This window comes from Acipenser ruthenus, chromosome 11 (genome assembly GCF_902713425.1).
Source record: "Acipenser ruthenus chromosome 11, fAciRut3.2 maternal haplotype, whole genome shotgun sequence".
Lineage (NCBI taxonomy): Eukaryota > Metazoa > Chordata > Actinopteri > Acipenseriformes > Acipenseridae > Acipenser > Acipenser ruthenus.
In genome coordinates this window covers 22908877-22936481 of record NC_081199.1, presented here as the reverse complement: position 1 = coordinate 22936481, position 27605 = coordinate 22908877, and the positions used below count along the sequence as shown (strand labels likewise).

The window sequence follows — 27605 nt, the reverse complement described above, 5'->3', positions numbered from 1 at the left end:
CAAAAGCAACATCATGAGACCTTATTGTGGTGCCTTTATCATTTAGTAAATAAAATATACCATTCTATGGTGGCTGTAATCTGATAAAAGGGTCACAAGCTAGTTTAAGGTTACATTAATAAGCATGAACTCACCTTTAATGGTGTTAGTGATGATAACAGTTTATTCCAATATTTAATTTATACAGTTACTGATCAAATGTTATACCAGGCAGTGTGTGCTATTATGTTTATACATACAGTACATAGATTGATAGGCCTGAAGTTGATTACAGTGAAACAGTAAAGAAGAAAAGACTGTACCATCGTTTACTTGGTTTACTTCCTTTAGCAAATCAATGTTTGGAGATTTTGATGTATTATTAATATGATGATCTTTTTTTATTTAAAGATGGAAAGATATCTGTTGGAGTTAAATCGCTAAGATGTGATATCTACATAAAGGTTTATATGAAAGTGTTAGTGTTACAAAACTAGTAGAAAGCAGCTCAGAGATGAGTATAACTTGTCGCTTGTTTTATAAAATTAACAGATATTTCATTTCACAAAATGGTGTCCAGTAAATAGTACTGTGGTATAAAACCACTTTCAGTCTATGTTTTATATGACTTTAATGCTGAATGTGGTTCTCACTGATTTCCAGTGTAACAGTCCTTGGAAGTAAATGTTAACAATATGAATTTGTTTATTTTAAGAGATTTGTAGATTTCCTTGCTGTGCACCTTCACTACGATTGCAAGCCAGAAATAAATTTGGAAAATGAACTGTTAAATATACAGGTAGCAAAAACATTGTTATGTTTTATTTGGAAGTATGATGATGACAAATTATTTACAATTTTTTTGTTAATAAATAACAGTTCATAATACTTTATTTCTTTAATAAAAATAATACTTTAAAGTACTTTAAATAACTCATTAGTCAAAGCTTTGGTATTCGCCTTTTATAGGGATTGTTTTATTTAATGTTATTTAATTTACCACTAGTCTCCAAGTTGTACAGTAATACATAACATCAATGTTCAATAAATAATAAAACATCAACAATTATAATAATGATAATAAATAACAATAATTAAGCCTCTGTAGCTTGTTAAACTCTAGCTCACATTGGTTCTGTATAACTCAGTGACAGGTGCAATAATGTCAGGCTTACTGGGTCAGTGTTGGTTTTTGCAGGGCAGTAGGAACAGGAATCTGCCAGTTTTAGTCTTCCGGCTGTATGTAGAAGGATGTGCTGAAGGACAACCCACCAAGGAGTTTCAGCCCATAACAAACTTCATGAAGAGTAAGGATGCACATGTTGTTACTTAAAACACAAACTTTCAGCACACAGTACATTGCTTCTAGAAACATGTGTAAGGCTAACAAATAGTTACATGAATCTGTGGAACAAAGGTTTCCTTGTGCAAACTGGGCTTTACATCCAAATGAAACCCACTATAAAACTTTATTTAGCCTCTAAAGGAGATGGTAATGTCCACTGCGTTTCTTAACATTTTACAGGAAGCATGTTCAATTCTCATACTTTTGGTCTACATGGTAATCATTTTCTGAAGTATGTAACTGCATGGGACATAACATCCTAAAGTAACTGAAGCTAACAACATAATGCAATGTACATCCTATAGTTTTTTTTTCATTTTAAACCCTGGTATCCAGTACTACACTAGGCTAAAGAATATCTGTTTGAAGTCCTTGCTTTCAGATAGCCTTGCCCTTCCTTGGTCATTTCACCTGTTGAATTAAATTATCCCCACCCCTTCAGGGACATCCTTGTTGTCAGTAAACAAAAAGCTGCTTCCCATAATGACTGACATGCTTTGCAGCCAATAAGATGCTTTGACCCAAAAGACAATGCTGAGGTGAAATAGGAAGTGCAAGTGAACAGATTTCTAGGAAAGCAAAGCAAGAAAATGTATTTTACCTTGTGTAGTAGTACCAGATGACCTCTTGTCACAAGGCTGGCTGAGTGTTGATGTCAGAACCAGGAAATGAACAAGACAGACAGGACGGATGAAATAGTAAATGCGCTTGCTTGCGCCGGTTTATTGTAAATAAAAGGTTTGAACAAAACAAAACACAGGACACGGCACTTGCGGCCAAAATAAACAGACAAACAAAACAAACAGACACTAACAAACAGGTACGAACACTAAACAAACACGTACTGTGCTGGTCCTCCAGCACCACGTAGCAATTGCTTACTATTTACTCATCTCACTCTCTCCCGCTCCTTCGCCCTGAACACACAACCCTGAGTGAGTGAAACGTGCATCTATATATACAATTGTGCTGGGATTCAATTGCCAATTAATTATTCACTTGAATCCCAGCACGTGAACTAAATCTGTGCAACCCCGTGCTCACATATTAAATACTTTAAATGCATGTGAAATGAAGTGCAATCCCTGTGCCTAAATACAATTATACATTTTAAATACTCATGCTCATTAACAACATTATATCCCGTGTACCAACTTCAATAAACCAACATTAACACACGCAACATACAACATAAAACACAAAAATACACACGGGCGGGGCACATTGCCACACCTCTACATTTTTTTTTTTTGGCTACAACCACTGTCATATTAATTCTGTTTTCACTGTAGTTCTCTGTTATATGAAAGTTGAGCTTTTACAGTACACAAACTTAAAGCTGAACCATGTATCTCATTTGTTAAGGTAATTTTATGTTGTTTTAAAAACCTTTTTTTCTTGCATCTTTCATAATTGCAGACATTAAGATGGATAAAGTGCAGTTCTTTGGCTGTGACATTGGTGACCTTTTGGACTTCTTACCTGACATGGACATAAATTCAGTTATTTATAATGAACTGGCTTTAGAAACATGGCTTGTTTTTAGTGATAGTCAACTGGTTTTCTATAACTACAGACAAGTGATTTAAAAGTATGATTGCAAGTTGTAAATTGGTGGTCATTTTGCAGTATACAGTACCATGCTTTCCTCATGCTTGTAGAATTTATAATCAATGTTTTATTTATCGTTCTTCTCTCGTGGCTGGGCGTAACATGGGAAAGGGGCGAGCATCTGGGATCAGTTTGTGCACGAGAGCCACGTCTTTGAGATGCAGACAGCTGACTTAGCTTGCGACAGCTACAACAAAATCGACTACGACGTTTACCTCCTGAGAGGCCTGCTTTCGAAGACCTACCAGTTTGCCATTTCCGGTCTAGTATTTTCCCCACAGGCTTCAAAGAGACCCTAAATGAACACAGTGTTGATTAGTACAACAAACTAGTCGACAGTCTTCTGGAGTCCCAGCCCATAGTGACCCTGTTCCACTGGGACCTGCCACAGACCTTGCAGGACTTTAGTGGTGAGCCCATTGTTGATGTGTTCTGATTATGCAGATTTGTGTTGTGCTAGATTCGGAGATCAGGTGAAGGTTTGGATCACGTTTAGCAAGCCTTGGGAGGTGAGCTTTGCTGGGTACGGGACAGGACAGCACTCACCAGGAATCTCGGACGCAGTCATTGCATATTACCAGGTTTGTTGTTTTGTTTTTTTACCTTTTTAGATTATGACAGTTTCGCATCCAATACAAAGTATAACGTAAAGGGTTTGTATATATTACCTGAAAACATGGGTAATAAAGTGTTAAGGCATGGCTGGAGGTGTTATTCCCATGAGGTAAATATTTTGTTCTATTATCTGCAAATGCATGTATAGTATGTTCCTTTTGTACAGTAGTTAAAGTAATTGTAGCTAACAAAATATTTTCTTACAATTTCTGTCCCATTCACTATACATCACACAGTAGTTTTTGATATGGATCATATCATTGTGTTTCTCCCCCCCCCCCCCCCCCCCCCAATAGGTTGCCCACACAATGTTTAAGGCCCTGTGGAAAGGTAGTGGGCAATTCACTGATACACACGGGAGACAGAAGGTTTAATTGAAAACACTGCACTAGTGCCCAGTTTTATTATTTTATATATTTTCTGTTGTCCGTGGCCTGAATACCAGCAGTGGTAAACCCCACTGCCGCTGAGCCGGTCAGCTCGGGTCGCTGTCCTACGCTGTTATACCCTATACACTGGGGTGGCCAAGGTTCCCCTTCTATTCATACACATTCCCTCGGATAAGTAACAATTTATTTTCTATATTATTCTCTTTGTCTAGGCTGGCTGTCTTCCTCAGCCGTGCTTGCCTATTTTGGTCGCTCGCTCCAACCACTGTCGTTCCTGCCTGGTCTATGTTTACACTGGCCTTCTCAGCCAGCGTCTCTGTGTATTCCCAATCACGGCCACCCGAATGCATAACCAAGCGCAGTACTTATGGGCCGAGCAATCCCCCAAGGCCTGCCTCTCAGCCACTCAGAGAGAGGGAAAGCCGACGCACCCTCTTCCCTGCCATGACTGACAGGCAGATCTACGAGGCTGCTGCCCCCTTTCCTGCAGTACCCTGCATGCGCCAGACAGTCAGCACAGACCTCCCCTGTTACAGGCCCATACAAGAGGCTGGCATGTTTACAACAATAAATACCACACTCAACAAGGGGGGAAGGTGGGCATAGCCCTAAGTTCAGACTGGGCTGAGCCAATGAACTACACAGACCAACAGGATGTGGGAGCTGCTGAACGGTACCTGCAGTTCATGCTCTACTGGTTTGCTCACCCCATGTTTGTGAATGGAGACTACCCTGAAATTTTAAAAACGCAGACTGAGCAGAAAAAAATACGCAGTGTGACAAAGAGGTGGCGAGGCTGCCTGTTTTCACTCAAGAGGAAAAGCTAAACATTAAAGGGACTGCTGACTTCTTCGGGCTCAATCACTGCTGTGATATTTCGGGACCAGCTTGGGGGCTTATAAATGTAAGTAATACACACCGCTGTATTACTTACCATCATTATTATTTCCTGTTTGTTTCACCATCAGGCACTGGACAAAAACAACTAATAAAAACACACCTTTTCACTTGGATTACAATTGTCTGTTCTTTAATGACATGCACCTGTACACTATTAACCACTTTGCCACACTACACATCTCGGCTAGTGAGTATTAGTGCCAATAAGACCTGTACTGCCAGCCCTTATGGAGTGGGAGATTTTACTGATCATGTTGACCCCTCATGGTCTGATACTGTATCTCCCTATATTTATATTGTTCCCTGGGGACTTCGTCGGCTCCTGAACTTTGTTGCCCATGAGTACACGTCAGTAACTAGAGTCCCAATTTATATAACTGGGAATGGAGTACCAACAGAGTATGGGAGAGATACTATCAACGATACCCAACAAATTGACTTCCCTTATGGCTACATTAATGAGGCACTGAAAGGTTAAGTCCTTTTTTTAATTATTTTCATTAGTTTGCATGTATTGCAGTTCTCTTCTTTGTGTTTAACACTAATTCAAGTTCTTTATTAACTTTCTAATTGAGCTATCGAAGGAAAAGATTCCCAAACCTACAAACGATTCCCAAACCTACAAATGATCTACCTACATAGATCATTTTTCAAATTTGTTAAGCCACATTTGTTTTCTTCCCTTCTTGTGTATTAATAATAATTAATGGAAAAATTACAACTTGCTATTTTTGGGATTTATGCCGTTTACGTTAACAGCGGTAGATCAAAATATGACCCTATTTTGATTGTTTACCAGTCTAATGAAAACGACCAACATAGCTTGAAGTGTATTAACATGAAACTGTTAATACAACAGTATAAGTGATACATCTCTTACCACAAGGGTATGTGGGTATATCTGCATGGGCTATATTTTTGTTATTCCACTTAAGTGGGGATATCATAAGTGGAATAACATGCTTACCGGGACTAGTTTCAAGTATTTCTTTGTTTACATTGCAATCCAGTGGTGTGCTGCTGAAATTCAGGACAGAGCTGCACTTCGATAGTTCAAACAATACTACCACCGATACATGTTTCATAACAACTTTAAAATGTCTGAAATCGTTTCAGATATCTATTGTTGTTTTTGTTCGGACTCCAATTTCCTTGAGAACGAGTTTAGTCAAGAAATGCCAGTTATCAATCTGTCTGTATCTGAACAATGGTAATGGTAGGAAACAACAGGGAGGCTGCAAATTCATAGCTCAAGGTTCTATCTAAAAAGACAGTTGCAAAGAGGCCACAAACAGGGTTTGAAATTAGTTTGCATCAAACCATAGTCTGTTGAAAATTAAAGTAAAGGTCCACCACGTAAAATAGGAGGATGTCCTTACATAAACCACTCGCCCCTGTGAATGAAAACCCTATACCACGAACAAACTTTTATTTTTATTTTGTCAGCAATCCAGACAGATGATGTGGATCTGAAAGGTCCCCTCAAAAGCAAAGATTGTCTGGGAGAAGTTTTCTCTTCAGACCACGTTCGAGAGGACTAAGTACCACTATGGCACCTTCCCGAAAGGGTTTGCATGGGGTGTGTTCTCCTCAGCATATCAGATTGAAGACGGCTGGAATGAAGAGGGCAAAGGACCAAGTTTGTGGGACACCTTTACCCACAAGCCCAATAATATCAAGAACAATGACACTGGCGATGTGGCATGCGACAGCTACAACAAGATAGAGGAAGACCTGTATATGCTGAGGGCTTTGAGGACAAAGACCTACTGCTTCTCCCTGTCCTGGCCAACTGGTAAAAAACAGTCCTTCAACCAAAAGGAGGTGGACTATTACAACCATCTCATTGATGGCCTGCTGGCCCACAATATCGCACCAATGGTGACCCTCCATCATTGGGATCTACCTGAAGACCTGCAGCTTATTGGAGGCTGGGAGAACGAGCAACTAATTGATTTGTTCAATGAATTTGCCGACTTCTGTTTTGCCACCTTTGGATGACCTTCAACCAGCCCCACAGCATTGCATGGGTAGGCTACAGATCAGGAATCTTCCCTCCAAATGTTACGGAACCTGGAGAAGTTCCATACAGAATTGCTTACACCCTGATAAAAGCCCATGCTAAAGTTTATTGCACCTATGACCAAAAATATGGAGGCTCACAAGCTGGACTGGTTTCCTTAAGTCTCAGAATTGAGTGGGTCGAACCCCAAAACCCCAGGTACCCAGAGAAGCGAGAGCTGCTGATCGTTACCTCCAGTTCCAACTGGGCTGGTTTGCCCTTCCTATTTTTAGGAACGGGGACTACCCGAATGCAATGAAATGGCAGGTGAAAAACAAGAGTGAGCTCCAGGGTCTGACGGCATCCAGACTTCCCTCATTCACAGAGCAAGAGAAAGCTGACATCTGAGGGTCTGCTGATGTCTTCTGCATTAACTCCTATACTACAAGAATAGTGTGCCACAGAACCAGCAAGCTTAGGCCATATTCCTATTCTGATGACAGAGATTTGGGGGAGGAAGTAGACCAGAGCTGGGCTTGGCTCTGCAATTAAAGAGTTCAAAGCTGTCTTGTGGGGTCTGAGGAGGCTACTGAACTGGATTAAAGAAGAATACGGTGACCCAGAGAACGGGGTGGGAACTGATGCAAACATAGGTAATATTGGGGGAAGTCTTATAATGGTGGCCTATAGTACTTACAATACATGTTATTTGGTTTGGCAGAACTATAACAAACTGTTCAGTAGAGGATCAGAATTCACTTGACTGGTTATTCTAGTGAAAAATTAAGCACTATAGAGAACTACAATGGGTAACAACATTAGACAATTTTTGTAAGATAACACATCTGTGACAGAGCAACATGGTTGCCCAACTGACCATAAAAACACATAATATATTTTTCTAAATGGACAAGCTAATTATTTTTAGTGAGAGCAAACTAAAATGTAAATCTATAGTACTGGACTTTTGTATCAGAGAAAATAATATACATCATCCTTTTCATATGCAGCACACAATTTGGATGGTGTGAAGCTGAGAAGATACACAGCCTGGTCCCTGATGGACTCTTTTGAATGGTTTAACGGGTACAGCATTGGGTTCGGGCGGCACCACCTGGACTTCAAGAGCCCCAGCAGACAGAGAACACAAAAGCGATGAGCTCATTACTTTTCAGAAATCATCAGCAAAAAGGGATTCCCATTACCTAAGGATGAGCAGACTCTTTACAGGGAGCTCAGAAAAGACTTTTCATGGAGCATGGCTACAGCAGCCTATCAGATGAGAATACCTCTTATCGAAACTAATAGGTACTTAGAAATAACTAAATCATTCCAGTAAATCTTATCTAATATTTCTTGCCATTGGTTCATAGGTCTCACATTCCCCTGCTTAAAGTATGCACACATTACAGTTATTGCATATTACATTTTTAATGGTAATTTTGCTGCTTTACCTGTAAATCAGATGGTTTCAATGTCCATGCGTTTTTCTTGAAGTAGAATTTGGGGACCCTTTGGAAATGCAGTAATGAAATATCTGCAAGGAGCGATTAGTACATTTTGTTCATAAATAGCTATCCTATGCACGTATCATAAAGTGTGTCTTGTATAATGGAACATGTGAGATCTATGAGCAATGTATTTCACTATCAACAAAGTGACATATCTGAGACAATGAATTAGTGAATGGTCCTAATACATTGAAGTCCAGTTGTTCAAACAGAATAGAAATTGGGACCCTTGGTTTTTTAGTAATGTTTTTAATTTGTCCCTCTCCATGTGAAGATTGAAGGAGGCTCAAGGGATGATGGAAAAGGCCTCAGTATCTGGGACACCTTTGTGCACACTTCATTAAAAGTAGGAAATGATGAAAATGGGGACATAGCCTGCGACAGCTATCACAAGATTGATGAGGACGTGGCTATGTTGAAGAGACTTAAGGTATCACTATCGCTTCTCAATATCCTGGCCAAGAGTCCTTCCTGATGGAACCACAAAGCTCATCAATGAAGATGGTCTCAACTACTACGACAGGCTGATTGATGCACTACTTGCTGCTAACATTCAACCACAGGTAAGTCAGAGGTGATTCAATGCTAATATCATAATACTTTACTGCGTAATTTTTAAAACATGATTTCTGGTACTACATTAGGTTGAAGAGAGTTTTGAGTTTCCATGCTTCTCAGCTCATTTCAGCTCAGCAATGTCTTTTGGGTGTTACTGGCTGAAAGCATGTCAGTCAATAGGGGAAGCTGCTGGTTGATCAATGACAGAACAAGGCATTGAAGGATGGGGACTTTTTCACCCTCCAAGTGAAATGACAAAGGGAGTGCATCACTATCCGAAAGCCGGGCTTGCGAACAGAGATTTCTTTAACCTACATATTGAATTAAAGAACACGACAGGTAAAATGTATGGAATAATTTATTAGCTGCACTTTAATATAATTTATACCATCTACATTTTCAGAATATTGTATATCTTGCCTGTCTAATATAATGTTACTGTATGAGTGATTTGCAAAATCCCCTATTAATTATTTTCCAGGCTCACTAATGTAATTTTTCAACCACGGGGGCTACTTCTGAAAAAGTTCTGAACAAGTTTTTCTGATTGCCTCCCACTGTGACTGAATTATAAACAAAATATCATGACAATTCAAATATATATTTACCAATTTTTGTTCTTCTTTTGCTGTAGGTGACGCTGTACCACTGGGACCTGCCCAAGACACTACAGGATGTCAGCGGCTGGGAAAATTAAACTATAGTCCAGCTTTTTAAAGCGTACACTGACATGATCTTCAGAAGGCTGGGAGATAAAGTGAAGTTCTCGATTACTGTGAACAAACCCTACAAGTGGCAAACATTGGACAGGACTATGGAACAGCTGCACTCGGTAGGAGCTTTCTCCAAACTCTCTTTAGACCTAGATTCTGTACAGTGCTTGTTTGGGGGCTAGTGGGGGTCACCAATGGAGAATGTGAATGGTTCCTGCCAATGCAGCTTAGTTGTAATGCCAGTCGAGTTGTCATTAGTCTTTGAGTATAGATGGGTGTAGTTTGCTTTTGTGACCCCAAGCAAATAATGAAACAAGTAAATAAATACTGGTAATAATAATAATGATGTATTATTAGTTGCTTACTTGAGTTTTCTTTTAATTTCCTTTTAGTAGGTTGAAAATGTTGTCTTAAAAATAATAAAATTGGAAATAGACAGTGAGGCCAATTCAGTGGTTCTAAATAATGCCGTTACATCACTAAATAAGACTCTCTGGTGTTTTACACATTTTCACTTACAGAAATGCACGAAACTTGGTACACAAATATTATCTCAATATTGATATTTAGATCCTCCACTATTTAGATACATTAAATAGAACCCAGTGTGTTAATTCTATCTGGTTTCAGGTAGTAATGAGTAATTATAAAATTTCAAATGGTATGTTAAGAAAGGTACGGCAAGTCATTGTCCAACCTTTTATATTAAATCTACATCTACATGATGTGCTGGCTCTTCTATCGTAACAAGCTGATTTCCAGCTGCTGCTCTGTCCTGTGCTAGTCATGCATCAGAAGTTGAGTTACTGTTCTTGGTGCCTCCTGGCTGCCTATGGGCACACTGGGAGGTGTATGTTAAGAGACTTTCAAACTGCTTGGGCGTCTTGCATATAACTCATCTTGCAAGCATGTAAGTCTTTCCTCTAAAGAGTTAGTTGTACTGTGCTGTTTTTTGTTGATAGGTACCTCTATAACCTTGATTACCTCTGTATCGGGGCGATTACCTGGTCGACCTCTCCATTGTGAGGTCTGTTGTTGGTAAAAACCTAATTCAGTCTGTCAAGATGCGAGTGGTGTGGGTGACAAAGTGAATGTCCAGACAGTACTTCAAGTGCAAAAACATCCATGTTTATTCACAAATCTTAAATAATAAACCCTCCCCTTTTCCAATGATGGTATTGGGGGGAGGGGTACACGGTGGGTTACAGTCCCAAATAGAATAAAAACTCCCCAACCACAATCCTCCGTGCACAAAACTGTGCTCTTCAAACAGGGGAAAGTGGTGCGTGTCTGTGCTGTGCTGTGCAGTGAGGGTAGTAATCCGGGGTTTGTGCTGTACAATAACAAACACAGCGCTCTGGCCAAGTATCACTTACAGCGTAAGGGGCAGTACTCGTGTAACTGCATCCCCTTTATACTACCAAACTCGCGGCTCGCAGCTACGCGCTGTGCCCAAAATGGCCAACTTCCAGTTGCCACCTACTGTCGAGTCAGCCCATCTACGGGAAAGCGTACTACCCACCTAAAACAGTGCCCTTTCTGGTTGGGAGGGAGATTTGCAGCTCAGATTCCTTCTCTCTGTCACATAGCCGCTTCCAATTATTCACAAAGGATGTTCCAGTGGTATGCACTGAAACCTGACTTGTTACCTTTTGTGGGGGATTTTAAATAGCCTCCTGACCCTCCACTCTCAGTGAGTGGGAACCACATTGTATATGGTACACTCTGTCTTCAGAAGCTCTCCCTATGTGTAATTTGCATTACCTTTGACCAATATAAATGAGCTTTGTCAACAATTACCTGTATAACATCTATCTCTGGGTGAACATGCAGAATCAGAGCCTTACCTTTGGTTGCAAATTGTCAACATATATTGTCTTAAATTCAGGATAGTCACCTGTCTGAAACTCATCCAACCCAGCAAAATACACCCACTTCAGCTCTTTGTAAAAGTCTTGGACCCTCATATTTTTTTTTACAGTTTTATAGCAGCAGAAGCTGCTGCTGCTCTTTTACAATAATGACAATACTCCTTCCGCAATGCTTTAAACAGCAACTCAGAATTCGATTTTACAGTACTGGGCTGATTACACATCTAACTGCTTTCAAGTTGTCATTGTCATTTCTAAAAAATCACATTTCACCTCATCAGAGACTTCATAAACAAGCATTTTAATATTCCTGTTATCGCAAACTCCCTAAAAGTGCTCAGATTCCAGTATCACATACACAACATAAATATTGTTGGTCAGTTTTGTCTTAATGACTTAATGTTACTACAACAGTGTTCTGTCTTATGTCTAGGTATCAGCTTTCGGCTTGGAACAGCACCTTACGTGGTTGGTCACAACCTGTTGAAGGCTCATGCTGAAGCCTGGCACCTTTACAATGACACATATAGGGCAAAGCAGGGGGTGCTAATCTCCATCACCATCAAATCAGACTGGGCCGAGCCCAGGAACCCATACAACCAAGAAGACAATGAAGCAGCCAGGCGCTTTGTGAAGGTAAAACAAAAGTCAAGAAACCTATTGATTTGGCAGGGAGAGTAATCTAACACAATTCAGATTTAGTATTATAGGTTTGTAGTGTAGATGGAACTGTGGCACCACACTCAGTGAATGCTGTGACAGTGTGGATATTAGCCATTCACAGAAAATAAGAATCTCAATGGCAAGATGTATGTTTTCTTGTTGATAAAAAGCAAGTAGCTTCAAGTTACATTCTCTTACTTTTTTACTGTTCCCTTAATGTTTTCAGGAACACTATAGAGAAATATTACTGAGCTCTATCAAATTCCCTGATGGCCCTGTGTGCCTGTGGCTGAAATAGCTAGACTAGAAACTATCTACACAATTTCTGGTCCTTGATTTTCAAAAAATGTAAAGGCCTGGCTGAATACTTGCAGCATTCCAATTGTTTTTGTAATGATGGGTCACATATAAAGAACATACTATGCCCATTTTCTTGCTACTCACTGGTTTGTTTCAACATACAGCTAATAAAAGTGGACATCCATGGCTACACAGACTGGTCTCTGATGGACAATCTGGAGTGGGCTATTAGCTTTGCTGAGAGGTTTGGACTGTTCTACGTCAATCACTCTGATCCTGCTTTACCGTGTATTCCCTAGGAATCTACAAAGTGCTATTCCACAATCATACGTTGTAACGGGTTCTCAAACCCTGCGGAAGGCCCTCATGCCTGTCTTCAGCCAGACCCCGAGGGTAAGAGCCTGTTCCCTTTAAAGTGGTTGCAGCTGTTTGTTTTTGCAATAAAAAATATGTTGTCGAAAACATGTATTTTGTGATATCTGGTACTGTTACAGAATATTCTCAAATTCCATGCCTTCCTCTCAGAAAGTCACTCGCTGCATCTTTTCACCCCAGTGGCTTTTGGGTCAAAGCATGTTACTGACTGAAAGCATATCTCTCAATTGGGGTTGAAATGAAATAACCAAGGAAGAGCAACACTACCTAAACAGCAAGGATTTTAAACAGAGATTTTATTTAACCTAGCATAGTACCAGATATATATTTAAAGAAAATGGAAGTACACTTTTACAATACTGTGATAAAGCAATTCAAACCAACTAAATCAAGGCAAGGAGCATCTCTATAATTAAAGGTAAAGTAGTAGATAAAATGTTCTACATTAATGGTGAGGCAATACCAACAGTGTCTGAGAAGCCAGTGAAGAGTCTTGGGAGATGGTACGACGGGGATCTAAAGGACACAGTTCGTGTGGGAGAAGTTAGACAACAAGCAGTGGAAGGGTTGAAGAGCATAGACAGCTGCGCTCTACCAGGTAAACTAAAACTCTGGTGCTTTCAGTTTGGTCTACTGCCGAGGTTGCTGTGGCCACTGACTGTGTACGAGGTTTCTTTGACAACAGTAGAGAAGCTGGAAGCTTTAATCAGTTCATACATCAGGAAATGGTTGGGAGTTCCACGCTGCCTCAGCAGAGTGGGACTTTATGGTAAAGGAATACTGCAGCTACCAGTCTCTGCTCTAACCGAGGAGTTTAAGTGCGCCAAGGTCAGATTGGAAATGACATTAGTAGAGTCACGCGATAAATGCGTAAGGGAGGCAGCACCTGTGTTGAAAACTGGAAGAAAGTGGGCGGCAAAGAAAGCTGTGGAAGATGCAAAGGCTGCCCTTCGAATTGGTGATATCATGGGGCAAGTTCAGCATGGAAGAGGGGGTCTTGGTTTCAGTTCAACTCCTCCTACATGGCACAAGGCGGCCCCAGCTCAAAGAAGGAAGCTGGTAGTCAACGAGGTGCAAAAGCAGGAGGAGAGGATGAGGTGTATAAAGGCCATTTCCCAGGCCAAACAGGGAGAATGGATGAGATGGGAGAGTGTGGAACAACGCAAGATTGGCTGGCAAGACCTATGGTCAATGGAACAGAGCAGGATCAGTTTCCTCATCAGGTCAACATATGATGTTCTCCCATCACCACAGAACCTAAACCTCTGGGTAGGAGAGGATCCCTCATGTCCTTTGTGTTCATCACCTGCAACATTAAGGCACATTTTGACAGGATGTAAGGTGGCTCTTAGCCAAGGACGGTTTACTTGGCGCCATGACCAGGTGCTGCGATGTTTGGCCTTAGCATTGGAAGACAAGCGTAACATGACCAATAAGTTGCCACCTGTTCCATCAAAACATTACACACAAAAGACAACATTCCTCCGCCCAGGAGAGCAACCACCAAGAAAAGGTGTTAAAACCAATCCTCGCCCAGGACAACTGGAAGCTGCTAGAGACTGGAATATGCTGGCAGATGTTGGTCAACGGCTTATTTTTCCACCTGAGATTGCCACCACTAACCTTCGACCAGATATTGTCTTGTGGTCTGGATCAGCACGCCTTGTTCACCTGGTAGAGTTAACAGTGCCATGGGAGGATGCTGTAGATGAGGCGTATGAGAGGAAGAAACTGCGGTATGCTCAACTAGCCACTGAAGCGGAACAGCGAGGATGGAGAGTTCGGGTTTACCCAGTGGAAGTGGGTTGTCGAGGATTTGTGGCACACTCTACAACCCGGTTTCTCAGAGACGTCGGATTCAGTGGCCAAGAGTTGCGTCGCACAGTGAAGAACTTATCTGAAGCAGCAGAGAGGAGCAGCAACTGGCTGTGGTTGAGACGGAAAGATTCTGGCTGGGGACAGGTAAGTAAGCTGGGCTGAGTTGAGTGGGGGACGGAGGGGGGTGATGCTGGGACGCCAGAATCACCGTCGAGCCCTCTTGAGGTGTCGTGGGCTAGTCGACGAAACACTGAGGATGGAAGGTGCCCACTTGAAAACCCCAGAGATGTACCCTACTTAGCTCAATCCAGACGGTTGTCATGCTGATGCGCTGGGGAGGCCGCACTTTGGTTGATCCCCGGAGCCAGCATCGCAGCCGTTGTGTGTGCTGATGCGCCAGGGAGGCAAAATAAGCTGATCCCTGGAGCCAGCATTACACTTCAGCCATTAACACCAGACAGAAGGATATCTACATCATCATATGGAAGGAAACGTAAATGGATGGAGACGCATATGGATCACATTACTTTACTGTAAAGCTACGTCTTAGTTGGTGCTTATCTTGGCGAGAGCCGAGTTCAAATCAGCATGAAGTTTTAACATCTACTCTCGTGTAATGGAAATCAAGAGAGAAAGAATCAATGCTGTAAATCTCCCTCTCGATCAGAAAGGGTGCCTTGTAAGGTTGGTAGTACGCTTCCCCATAGATGGGTTGACTCGACGGTGGGCGGAAACAGGAAGTCGGACATCTTGGTGGAGGCACGTAGCTGTCAGTACACGGGATGGCTCACCTGTGATTAGCTGCGGGCCAAGCAGCGATTGGTTACACCAGGGCGCCAAGCAGATTGCAGGGAGGAGTTGGGTAGTACAAAGGGGATGCAGCTACGCAAGTACGGCCCCTTACACTGACTATTGATGATGCGGCCGGAGCCTGGATTTGTTTTGTTTTGTTTTGTTGTTGCAGAGGAGTAAAGAGGAGAGCGGAGCCAGCATGAACCCGACTCACCATTTCACTGCACAGCACAGAACACCACAGCTAGGCACCACCCAGGGAAGAAGGACGCTCACCACAAGAGCACAATTTCATGCATGGTGGATTGTGGTACAGAAGTGTTATTATTTTTGTTATCATTTGGGAGTGCAACCTGCCGCGTTGTGCTTCCCCTATACTATTGCTGGTATAGGGGCGACTTGCTTTATTTTTGATAATTTATTTTTGTTATATTAATAAACACTGTTTTGGGAGTTAAATCGTTGTTTGGACATTGGATTATTACACACTTTGCACATCCTGATCACAAATACCTTGTTTATATTTTAGTTATTTATTAATTAATTAATTAATTAATTAATTAATTAATTAATTAATTAATTAATAACATTTGCAACACAGCAGAAACAGTACAATCACTCGTTTTAATACATTTTACACACAACATTATGTTAAAAACATTTGCAGCAAGCTTTTCTTTCGCTTTTCCTTTCTTAACATATGATCTGTTGAGCGTTTTATTTCAACTGACAAACATTACAATCAAGGTTAATAAATGACCTTAGATAGAGGATAGTGAGGAGCATTTCCCTTGTATGCATTAAAAAAATTAAAACTAAAAAATTGCTTTTTTCCATGACACAATAACCATATTTGTTCTTAGCCACTGCTGAAATAATTTCAAGATTCTAAAGCCCTGCGGGAATTCACAGGCAGATGATGACAGTTCTAATGACTGTTCTTCATAATGACAAAATGCTAGTACACACATCTACAGTATTTCATTTTTTCTTTCCCAGCTACAACCAAGCCCACTGAAAAACCTAACCCAACCAACACCCCCAAACCTACCGACACCCTCAAAGCTCTCTCTGGGGCTCATGTGAACTTCTTGGGGTTGGAGGTAACTGCAGGGAATGCAGAAGTCGCTCGCTATTTTCTCCTGGGCCTCTCGGTAGCTGGTACCATTGGGATTGTTTGTCTCCTACAGATAAAAATAAAGAAACTAAAATAAAGAAACAAATGAAATCCTTAAATTAAAATCATGACTCCGTAAACATGAGCAGATTGTAAGTACATGCAGTTAAAAAATAGATTTGGAAGGATTAAGCAAGAACCATCTAAAATGGGATTGCTTATTTCAGTCTTCAATGTTTGTCATGCTTTTACTTAAGAGGTTTGTTTACAAGGCCCAAATATATAGTGAGCAGGTTTGAGTGTAATACATTTGCCAGTTTTCTATTAACAAATGGTCAGGCATGATTTTATGTTTTCAATCCATTTATATACCTTCATTTAAACAGACTGGTAATTTATTATTTACAAGAATAATACCGAATTCTTGGTATAGACCCGTATTTTCACGTGCTTGGTGCCGATTTCAGGTAAACTTGTGTGGTATGAAAATTTGATTTGACCGTGCAGAACACTGCAACTTTAAATGGGGTATGGTTTTAATTAAATAGTCAAAACAAAACCCTGCTTTAACTAAAGTCAAATTATATTAACCTGAAGGGGGGGCAAAACAGCTTCACAAAACAATCTCCAACGTGTTAATATTGGCAAGTAGGCCCCACTGGCTTCACTTTAAATCTATGAAATATGAAGCAGGGCCCTGGGAGGCATTGCAAGCCAGCTCCAGTGGGCTGTTTGTAAGTTTCATTTTTTATTCCTGTGAAAAGATCCCTTTTTTAAATTGAGTTTCTTTAATGAGCCTTTGATGAACGCAAGCTCTCTGTGGATGGCAGTACTCCAAGCCTTTCAAGGGGAAGTCCCCTTGCTGGTTCAATCTCTCAGCACGGGATGTCAGCATGACCTCCCAGCTTTATCAGAGGAATGAAGAAAGGTCACACATCTTGAAATGAAAGACCTTTCATCCTGATTAATGGAAGGTTTGAAATGCTTAAAACCGCACAGTATAGGCTGGCCCTTCACCCCAGACCACAGTCCCAAAGGAAGTGTAAACTGTAGGGACACAAGCCATCCCTATACTTAAAATCTGCTTGCTACTACATCACTGCAGTGGGATCCTTAAGTATTGTTCAATCATTGACCGGATGCACTGCAGCTAATAATAATAATAATACTGTCATTTACTTTCATGTTATCCTGCGGTAACACCACACAGTGCAGTTTCAATAAACAAATGTCACAGGGTGTACATTGATGTTGGAAAAGCAAGCAATCAGTTACCAAAAATAGATAACCATGATTTCAGAAATATTAATTTCTAAATAATAGGATGTAGTAGTCAACCTTCATTTGCAGATTAAATTATTGATGGAATCATGCAGTATACTTTTTATATTTCTTTTGATTGGAATTGCTTAGTAAGAGGGGTCATTGTTGCTTTTTGGTAGTGAGATTAAATTACATTTTTTTAGTCTAAATTTTGTTGATTAGAATTAATGGGTAATTATCTAGTTAATTAAGCAGCAGGTAGCCCTATTGCTTGTTTAGTTTTGTCCTTTGTTTGTTACTATTGTCTTCGATTGGCGTGGCAGTAGCACTGGCAGTCAGAGAGTTGGACCTTAGAAACTTGTAAACCTGGATTAAATCTAGAGAATTGGAAAGATGATGAAGGCGCCCCACTGCACATTGGGTGAAGCAGTTCATAGGTTATCATTTCTTTGCTGCTCATTGTATTCATGTTCAGCGGACTGGTTTAGTTAGTTGGCTGTAGACATTGCTAGACTGTGTGTTTATATATGGGCATAACCTCTTGTCACAAAGACGGCCAGAGTGGGTGGCGTCAGACCAGAAACAGGAACACAAACGACAGAGAGATGGGGTTTTGGTGAGGCTGAACGCGTGATCGCGTTCAGCATTTAATAAACAGAACAGAAAATAAAAGGTTGGAACACAAAAACACAGGACACGGCACTTGTAGCCAAAATAAACAGACGAACAAAACGGACTAGACAGTGCACAGACAGACGAACAAAACACGGTGAGCAGATAACACTAATATTTACGTTCTTATTTTACTCCTTCTCTCTCTCCCGTTCTCCACTCACCGAACACCTAACCCTGACTGACTAAAAATGTGCCTATTTATACTGTTGTGCTGGGATTCAATTACTAATTAATTATTCACTTGAATCCCAGCACGTGAATTAATTCTGTGCAACCCCGTGCTCACATATTACATTTAACCAGCACGTGAAGTGATTTGTGCCCTCCTCGTGCCTACATACAAATCTACACTTTTTAAATATACGTGAAACACAGACCCGTTTATATCCCGTGTACCAATCTATACACCAACATTAACATACGCACGCATACATACACAAAACACACAAATGCACACAGGGGCGGGGCACTTTGCCACATATACCCCCCCTTGTGCGCAGCACACATGGCCTCAACGGCCACCTCCCCCCTTAAAAACCCAGCAGTCCAGGACAAAGTCTCGGGCTGGGAAGGGAGGCTTCAGTGGGCCCTTGGCTGGCAATGCTGTCAGCACCCCTGCCGGTAGTGGCACGGCTGACAGCCTGTTGGTCCCGTCCTGCAGCGAAAAAGCTGCGGGGGCAGGTGGTCCCCCGACCTCCCCCTTCTTCGTAGCCGGCAGCTCCCTCCTGTGGGGCTCCGGCCACAAGAACTCCTGCAGCGAAACTGCTGCTGGGGAAAGTGGTCTCCAGACCTCGTCCCCCTTCTTCGTGGCCGGCAGCTCCCCTTTCTGGGGCTCCGGCCACCGTACTCCCTGCGGAGGTACGGGCAGCAGAGGCAGCTCCAGCTCCTCTGCTCCTGGCGGTGGTGGAGGCAGAGGTAGCTCCAGCTCCTCTGCTCCTGGCGGTGGTGGAGGCAGCGGCAGCTCCAGCTCCTCTGCTCCTGGCGGTGGTGGAGGCAGCGGCAGCTCCAGCTCCTCTGCTCCTGGCGGTGGTGGAGGCAGAGGCAGCTCCAGCTCCTCTGCTCCTGGCGGTGGTGGAGGCAGAGGCAGCTCCAGCTCCTCTGCTCCTGGCGGTGGTGGAGGCAGCGGCAGCTCCAGCTCCTCTGCTCCTGGCGGTGGTGGAGGCAGAGGCAGCTCCAGCTCCTCTGCTCCTGGCGGTGGTGGAGGCAGAGGCAGCTCCAGCTCCTCTGCTCCTGGAGGTGGTGGAGGCAGAGGCAGCTCCAGCTCCTCTGCTCCTGGCGGTGGTGGAGGCAGAGGCAGCTCCAGCTCCTCTGCTCCTGGAGGTGGTGGAGGCAGAGGCAGCTCCTGCTCCTCTGCTCCTGGAGGTGGTGGAGGCAGAGCCAGCTCCTGCTCCTCTGCTCCTGGAAGTGGTGGAGGCAGAGGCAGCTCCTGCTCCTCTGCTCCTGGCAGTGGTGGAGGCAGAGGCAGCTCCTGCTCCTCTGCTCCTGGAAGTGGTGGAGGCAGAGGCAGCTCCTGCTCCTCTGCTCCTGGCGGTGGTGGAGGCAGTGGCAGCTCCTGCTCCTCTGCTCCTGGTGGTGGTGGAGGCAGAGGCAGCTCCTGCTCCTCTGCTCCTAGTGGAGGAAGCGGTGGAGGTGGCGGAGGCAGAGGCAGCTCCTCTGCTCCTGGCGGCGCTGGCTCCCTCCGCTGTGGCGGCTGGGCTGGTGCGCGCCGTGCTGCCTTCAGCAGCATGAATAGAGGCTGCTGGGGGACACCAGCCTCCTGCCCCTCTCCCCCCCAAAAATTTCCAGGGGGTTGGGCCTGTAACCCCTCCCCTTCCGGCTCTTGGGGCTGAACCAGCAGGCATTTTCCCTCTGCTGGTGGCTTGGGTCCCAGAGCTGTGGAAGCCCCGACTTGCCTCCCTTTGGGCTGTGGACGCACCGACTCCTCCCTTTTGGGCTGTGGACGCACCGACTCCTCCCTTTTGGGCTGTGGACGCACCGACTCCTCCCTTTTGGGCTGTGGACGCACCGACTCCCCCCTCTTGGGCTGTGGACGTTCGGGCTCCCCCCACTCAGGCGTAGGACGTTCGGGCTCCTCCCACTCAGGCGTAGGACGTTCGGGCTCCTCCCACTCAGGCGTAGGACGTTCGGGCTCCTCCCACTCAGGCGCAGGACGTTCGGGCTCCTCCCACTCAGGCGTAGGACGTTCGGGCTCCTCCTCCCCTGGCTCCTGCTCTGGGCAGTCCTCGTCCTCATGCCCATAGGCAATGCACATGGTGCACCAACTTGGCTCCCTCTGCTTCCTCCTCACTTTTCCCCCTCTCTGCCTCCTTCTCCTCACCTTCCTCATTTGGGCTGGTTCCTCCTCCTCTTCCTGGAAGGGGCAGACAGCCACTGTGTGCCCATACACCCCGCAGGCAAGGCACCAGCCTTGGTCCTCCAACCTGCCGAGGAGCTCCTCCAGCTCACTGCAGCCGTCTCTCCAGTTCCAGCCTTCCATTGTATTTTGTTTTTATTTATTTATTTATTTATTTTAAATCCAAGAAACTGCGGTTCCTGCTCTGGCCTGAGTCCTGGAGGCGCTGTCGATCCCACGCAGGACACCACGTGTCACAAAGACGGCCAGAGTGGGTGGCGTCAGACCAGAAACAGGAACACAAACGACAGAGAGATGGGGTTTTGGTGAGGCTGAACGCGTGATCGCGTTCAGCATTTAATAAACAGAACAGAAAATAAAAGGTTGGAACACAAAAACACAGGACACGGCACTTGTAGCCAAAATAAACAGACGAACAAAACGGACTAGACAGTGCACAGACAGACGAACAAAACACGGTGAGCAGATAACACTAATATTTACGTTCTTATTTTACTCCTTCTCTCTCTCCCGTTCTCCACTCACCGAACACCTAACCCTGACTGACTAAAAATGTGCCTATTTATACTGTTGTGCTGGGATTCAATTACTAATTAATTATTCACTTGAATCCCAGCACGTGAATTAATTCTGTGCAACCCCGTGCTCACATATTACATTTAACCAGCACGTGAAGTGATTTGTGCCCTCCTCGTGCCTACATACAAATCTACACTTTTTAAATATACGTGAAACACAGACCCGTTTATATCCCGTGTACCAATCTATACACCAACATTAACATACGCACGCATACATACACAAAACACACAAATGCACACAGGGGCGGGGCACTTTGCCACACCTCTTGTTAAAACCCATATATAAAATAAAATACAAAGAAAATATAAAAGTGAAAGGGATATAGTAGCTGGTATTGTGCTAGACAACCCATATGCAATGGGTGAAATACTGGTTACCCTGATGCGCCAGGGAGGCCGCAAATAGGCTATCAACACCGAGCCAATAGGAAATCCACATTACCTGGCGAAGGAAAAGCACTGAAAGCGCACATATTACAGTGAAGCTTCGTCTCGCTTGGTCCCCACCACTACTATGTCATTTTATCTTGGCCAAAGCCAAGTCCAATATAAGCATGAAGTAAATGACAGCTACTGTCAAGTGATAAAACATGAATAGAAGGCAACTAGAACTGAAGAGCAGCTCCTGGATAGTCAAAGTACAATAACACAACATTCAACAAGAATCACTCAGAATTAATTCAGTACTCATAAACACAGGGGAGCAGTACAGAAATCTAAGAACATGTAAATTTAAAAAAAAATGTTCATTTTAGATTCATAAACCAAAGCAATAATATTTTTGTAAAAGTGTATTATGATCAAGACTGAGAATGAAGTTTAGAGTTTAGGGCAGATTGAAATATTTTCCTGTGAGCTGTTTAACAAACTGCCTATTTCCTTCAGTACCAGACTCATCAAAAACACCCACATCCAACACGTTCATAAATCTTTCATCTCTTTTTATTTTACCATTTCCCTTACAGCAAAAAAAAAAAAAAAAGTCATTAAGCAGGGCCTAATTTGTCTTTTTAAGAAATGCATGTGGGTGTAATAATCATCATTTGTCAGGAAATATAAGAAATTCCATTCCAAAGAAAATTACAAATATAATTGGAAAAACAACTTTGGGAAAGCAAACGATATGAACAATGAAAACAAAAGAAGCTTCCTGTTTTGTCCCTGTAGCCACAGCTATTAAAACACAAATCACCCTTATAATAGTTATACACAGTATTTTAGCAGTTTACCATGCATATGTAACAGGGCAGAGACTGGGCAAGCCAGCGACCATGCACACCACAAGCAAACCACTCGGCAAAGTAGCCAGGCAGCAGTGGGCTTATAGACCTTTTAATGTCACCACACTGACAGAGGTCAGAATCCGTAACGGCAGTGCATCACACAACACTGCCTTTTAGATCTGTGTATTTACAATGTATTTAAAAAACACAGAACTGACAAGAATTTCTGTATATTTTCCCTACCATATGAATTACGAACAGTTTGTAGAAAACGTGGACAACCTAGAACTACATGGTGTAATGAATTTTGTGTCTTTAAGAAACATCACTTTAAGGGAGCAAATGTGTTTGCAGCTTGGGGTTCTGCTTACATCTAAAAGTATAGGTCTTTTAGCAATTTCTGGATGCTTTCACAGTTATATCCACTACTAGATGTCTTTCAGAATGTGGACCAGACAATACTACAATGAATTATTTTATATCTGATTACAAGTGTATTCAGAGTTACTTGTACTACTGATTACTGGAATGAAGCTAAACTGCTACTGTATGCAGCCACAGAATAAACAAGGAACTGCTTATTTTACTTTACCGCCTGCTTTGTGGTTATTTGCATCATTTACGAATAAAAATGAAGACCTGAACCAACACAAATATTCTTCACAATGGCACAGTCGAGGCAGAACTGAGCCTAATGTAGGGCACACCAGATGGAAGGGCCTTCTGAATATCTCATGTGCCATCATGCACAGTGAGGATAGATAGATAGATACCCTTTAACCACATCAAATGAGTGCTTGGGAGAGAATAACAGGGTGAGGTGAAGCAATTGAAAGCACAGGCAGAAGCTGAACCAGAATTCCTTATGCTCTTCAGCACCAGATATAGGTTCACAGTCAAATCTCCCCACAATTAGCAATGTCCATGTCAGTTTGCACAAAAGTCTTAACAGAGAAAAGTCAAATCGGAACAAAGTCATTTGAAAACCACTGTACAAATAAACCAGGCTCTCTTGTGAGAGCTATTGCAGACCTGATAGATTTCCATTTGCTTGCATTACCTCATTTACGTTGCAGAGGTCAGTCTTGCACCTACCCGTTTTACCCTGTGCCACACTAGCATGGGAAATAAAAATATCACAGTCTTTGAAATAGAAGGATGAATAATAATTGTTTGAAAGCATAGAGCGTGTTTTTTGAAATACTCCTGTAACATAATGATTTAAGAAATGAAATCGGATGTACATAAACTAAGAAATGAGACTAGAATGTTAATTATTTATCTTGAAAATTAATAAATAAAGTGTGCTATATCAAAGAAAACTAAGTTAAAACAGAACTTTAAGCTCCTAAGGGGGTTATCAGGCTCCCAGGGTGTACTCCCAATTACCAAGGCAACTGCTTCCTTTAAATCAAATGTAATTGTCATTAACACGATGATATAAACAAATACAGACCTAATTAAGTCTTTAGTAAAACATAAGAACACACACTGTAACTGTAGAAACAATGTTTTGGCAATTAGGCCTTCTTTAGAAATGAACTGTTAATTGAAGTCAGAGAGTTTGCAAAACCAGCTTGTATTTTATTACATATTTTATTACATTATATTATAACATGGTGTACAGCGCTTGCTCTGAAAAAACAAACTACAATCAACATATTGATGTTCACACATAAGATATTGTGACGGGATACACCCCGCCCCTGTGTGTATTATATTATTTGTTGTATTATTATTTAAAATGTACAGTTTAGTGTTGTAAAAACTGTTTTATTGTTATTATTGTCGACAGCCTGGGTTAAAATACCCCATCCAGATAAAATCGTGAGAATGCATGGTCAACAGTGAGTGTTTATAGATAAACTGGCTGTTGACCACGCATATGATAAAACCCATGTCGAATGTGGTTGAGGGATAAACTAGGTAACTGATAGCCAGTTAATCCCTCTGCCACAATATAAAAACCTGCAGCTTTGGCTGAACTTAGTTGGTGTGTTCAGAGGCAGAACGAGAGTCAGGAGCTAAAGCAAAAATAATCCAGAGAGAAAGATCAATAACAATTGCTACGCATGCTGGTTCTACACCAGCACAATACTTGTTTGGTTTCGTGTTCTGTTTGTTTGTCTGTTTGTTTTGACCACTGTGCCGTTTTGTTTTGTGAAGTGTTTTTTGTTAAACCTTTTGATTTATAATTAAACGTGTGATTGTAGCCGCATGACCGTATGCGTCTTTATCCAATAAAATGTGGCCATTCTGCAGAAACCACACCATTAGAACAACATACTGTGTGTTTGTAGAGCTGTACTACTGTTTAGAACTTATAAGAAAGTACAGAGTCTTTGAGTGACTCACCTGGTAAAGGCACGACCGCATGGTGGGCACAGAGAGTCATACAATCAGGGAAGCGCAGTTGCACGCCACGGCTGTGCAAAGTCGTCGATCTTTGCTGGGGATTCCACAGAAAACATTGCATTGGCTCTGGTACTCCCATGAGTTAGAGAGACAAAATTAACAGGGACTGAGTCCCCTCACCACACTACTGCAGTTCCTAATGGCCAGTGAGCTCAAGCAGACACGTGCAGGACTACCTTGGTGTAAAGAGACAATTGGTTTGTTCATGAGATCAGAGGACATCCACTGAACCTTCACTTCACCTGCGCTGTTGTGGGGAATTGCTGTGGTGAAGAAGTGTGATTTGACATTCTCAATCAGGAAAAGACTTGGGCATGAGAAACTTGTTAAAAAAATTATATTTGTCAACAAAATAATTAGGCATTCAAACAAAAAAGTAGTAAGTAGACTGTTACATTATATAAACAAAGGAAGTAGAACATTTGAAGACAATGCTTGCTCCTTTTTCATTATCTGACTTACACAACAAAGAAATGTGAAATGCTGAAAACAGTGAATTAGTGAAGGGCCCTTATACAGTAAAATAATGTACTTGTAAAACTTACTGTCAACATGTCAATCTAACCATGAATTAACCAAACTAATTGTAAAATATTGAGCAAGCACTTCGATTGGCACAACCTGGCAGTAATAGCATATGTTGAACGTAGCCCACTCCCTAGTAGGAGTAGAATGATTACTGATTTGACAGCATCAAATAGTTGAGGTAAAAAAACATACTGATTTGTAACACTTTGCTGTTCATGCACTATAGATTTGAAATGTCATTTATATGTTAATGGGATGGTATGGCACCGGTTGTCATCTTGTCAGTCTTCCTTATTCTTCTCTATCCCTGGACCAGATGCCAGCTTCACCGTTAAACTAAAACAACAACAAAAAGACAAACTGGGGCAGACATGTCTTTATTCAGAAACAGCGAGCCAAACAGACTATTTGAATAATTAGCACTGCTGTTTAGGGACAGGCAGTCTGGCTGACTGTGCATAACAGGGTTAAATCTATCAGAAAACCACGACACCACTTTAATAACACTATGTAACACAATTTTTGTTCCTGGGTAGTAAGTGTTATTTCCTAATTGCTTATGCCTCAAAAGTATAGAAAATGGCTATTATTCCCCACAAACTTTGCTTTTGTGACCAGGAGTGATATTTTGAAATTTACCTATTTCCAATGAGAAAACGGGCGGATTTGTGTATTTTCGTTCACATAAAGTCAGAAAAAAACAACATATGAATCCAAATCAACATGTATTTATACTAAAGTAATACAAAAATGACTACAAAAGATTTAGAAGTGAGTAGTTTTTCGAGATTTACGATTATACTGTAAATCACTTTCACGAATCAGCCCCCAAATGTAGTCTCCCATCATGTTCTCGTTATACTGTCCTTCATTGACAGCTCATCCAGGAGCCTCAAAGCCGTGCTGCTCCATAATGGTAACAAGTACCCGTCTCTTCCCCTGGCTCACTCGGTGCACCTCAAAGAAGATTACAACAGCATCAAGACCTTGCTGGACGCCTTGAAGTATGATGAGTACGGCTGGGACCCCCAGAAGGTGCTGATGCCACCACTGCACATCAAATTGGGCCTTATGAAACAATTTGTCAGAGCTCTAGATAAGGAGTCGGCAGCCTTCAAGTACCTTCAAGACTTCTTCCCTAAGCTGTCTGAGGCAAAGGTCAAAGCCGGTGTCTTCGTCGGACCACAGATAAAGAAGATCCTGGAGTGCAATGAATTCCCCAAGAAGCTCACTAGTAAGGAGAAAGCGGCTTGGAACAGCTTTGTCGCAGTGGTTCGGGGCTTCCTGGGCAATCACAAGGCCGAAAACTATGTGGAGCTGGTTGAGACTCTGGTGAAGAACTACGGCACAATGGGCTGTAGGATGTCTCTCAAAGTCCATATCCTTGATGCTCATCTTGATAAATTCAAGGAGAACATGGAAGCGTACTCGGAGGAGCAAGGCGAGCGCTTCCACCAGGATATACTGGACTTTGAACGCCGCTACCAAGGACAGTATAACGAGAACATGATGGGAGACTACATTTGGGGGCTGATTCGTCAAAGTGATTTACAGTATAATCGTAAATCTCGAAAAACTACTCACTTCTAAATCTTTTGTAGTCATTTTTGTATTACTTTAGTATAAATATATGTTAATTTGGATTCATATGTTGTTTTTTTCGGACTTTATGTGAACGAAAATACACAAATTCGCCCGTTTTCTCATTGGAAATAGGTAAATTTTTTTGTCCTGGTCACAAAAGCAAAGTTTGTGGGGAATAATAGCCATTTTCTATACTTTTGAGGCATAAGCAATAAGGAAATAACACTTACTACCCAGGAACCAAAAAAAATAAAAAATTTGTTACACAGTGTAATCAGTCTGAGGAAGTCTGAAATGAAAAAAACAAATACAAATATTAATCTAGTGTTGTTTCCTGGTACTACTTTGCCTCGGGATGCATAAATGACTGGGGATGGTACCCTGTTGTGACGTTCTTTCTAAATATCTCTCTACGAAATATTAT

The 27605-nt window shown here is 42.1% G+C and overlaps 1 pseudogene; it reads left to right on the top strand.

The window, feature by feature from the left end:
* The first annotated feature begins 3036 nt into the window (after nucleotides 1-3036).
* On the top strand, nucleotides 3037-12756 carry LOC117426733 (lactase/phlorizin hydrolase-like; annotated as a pseudogene).
* The last annotated feature ends 14849 nt before the right edge of the window (nucleotides 12757-27605 follow it).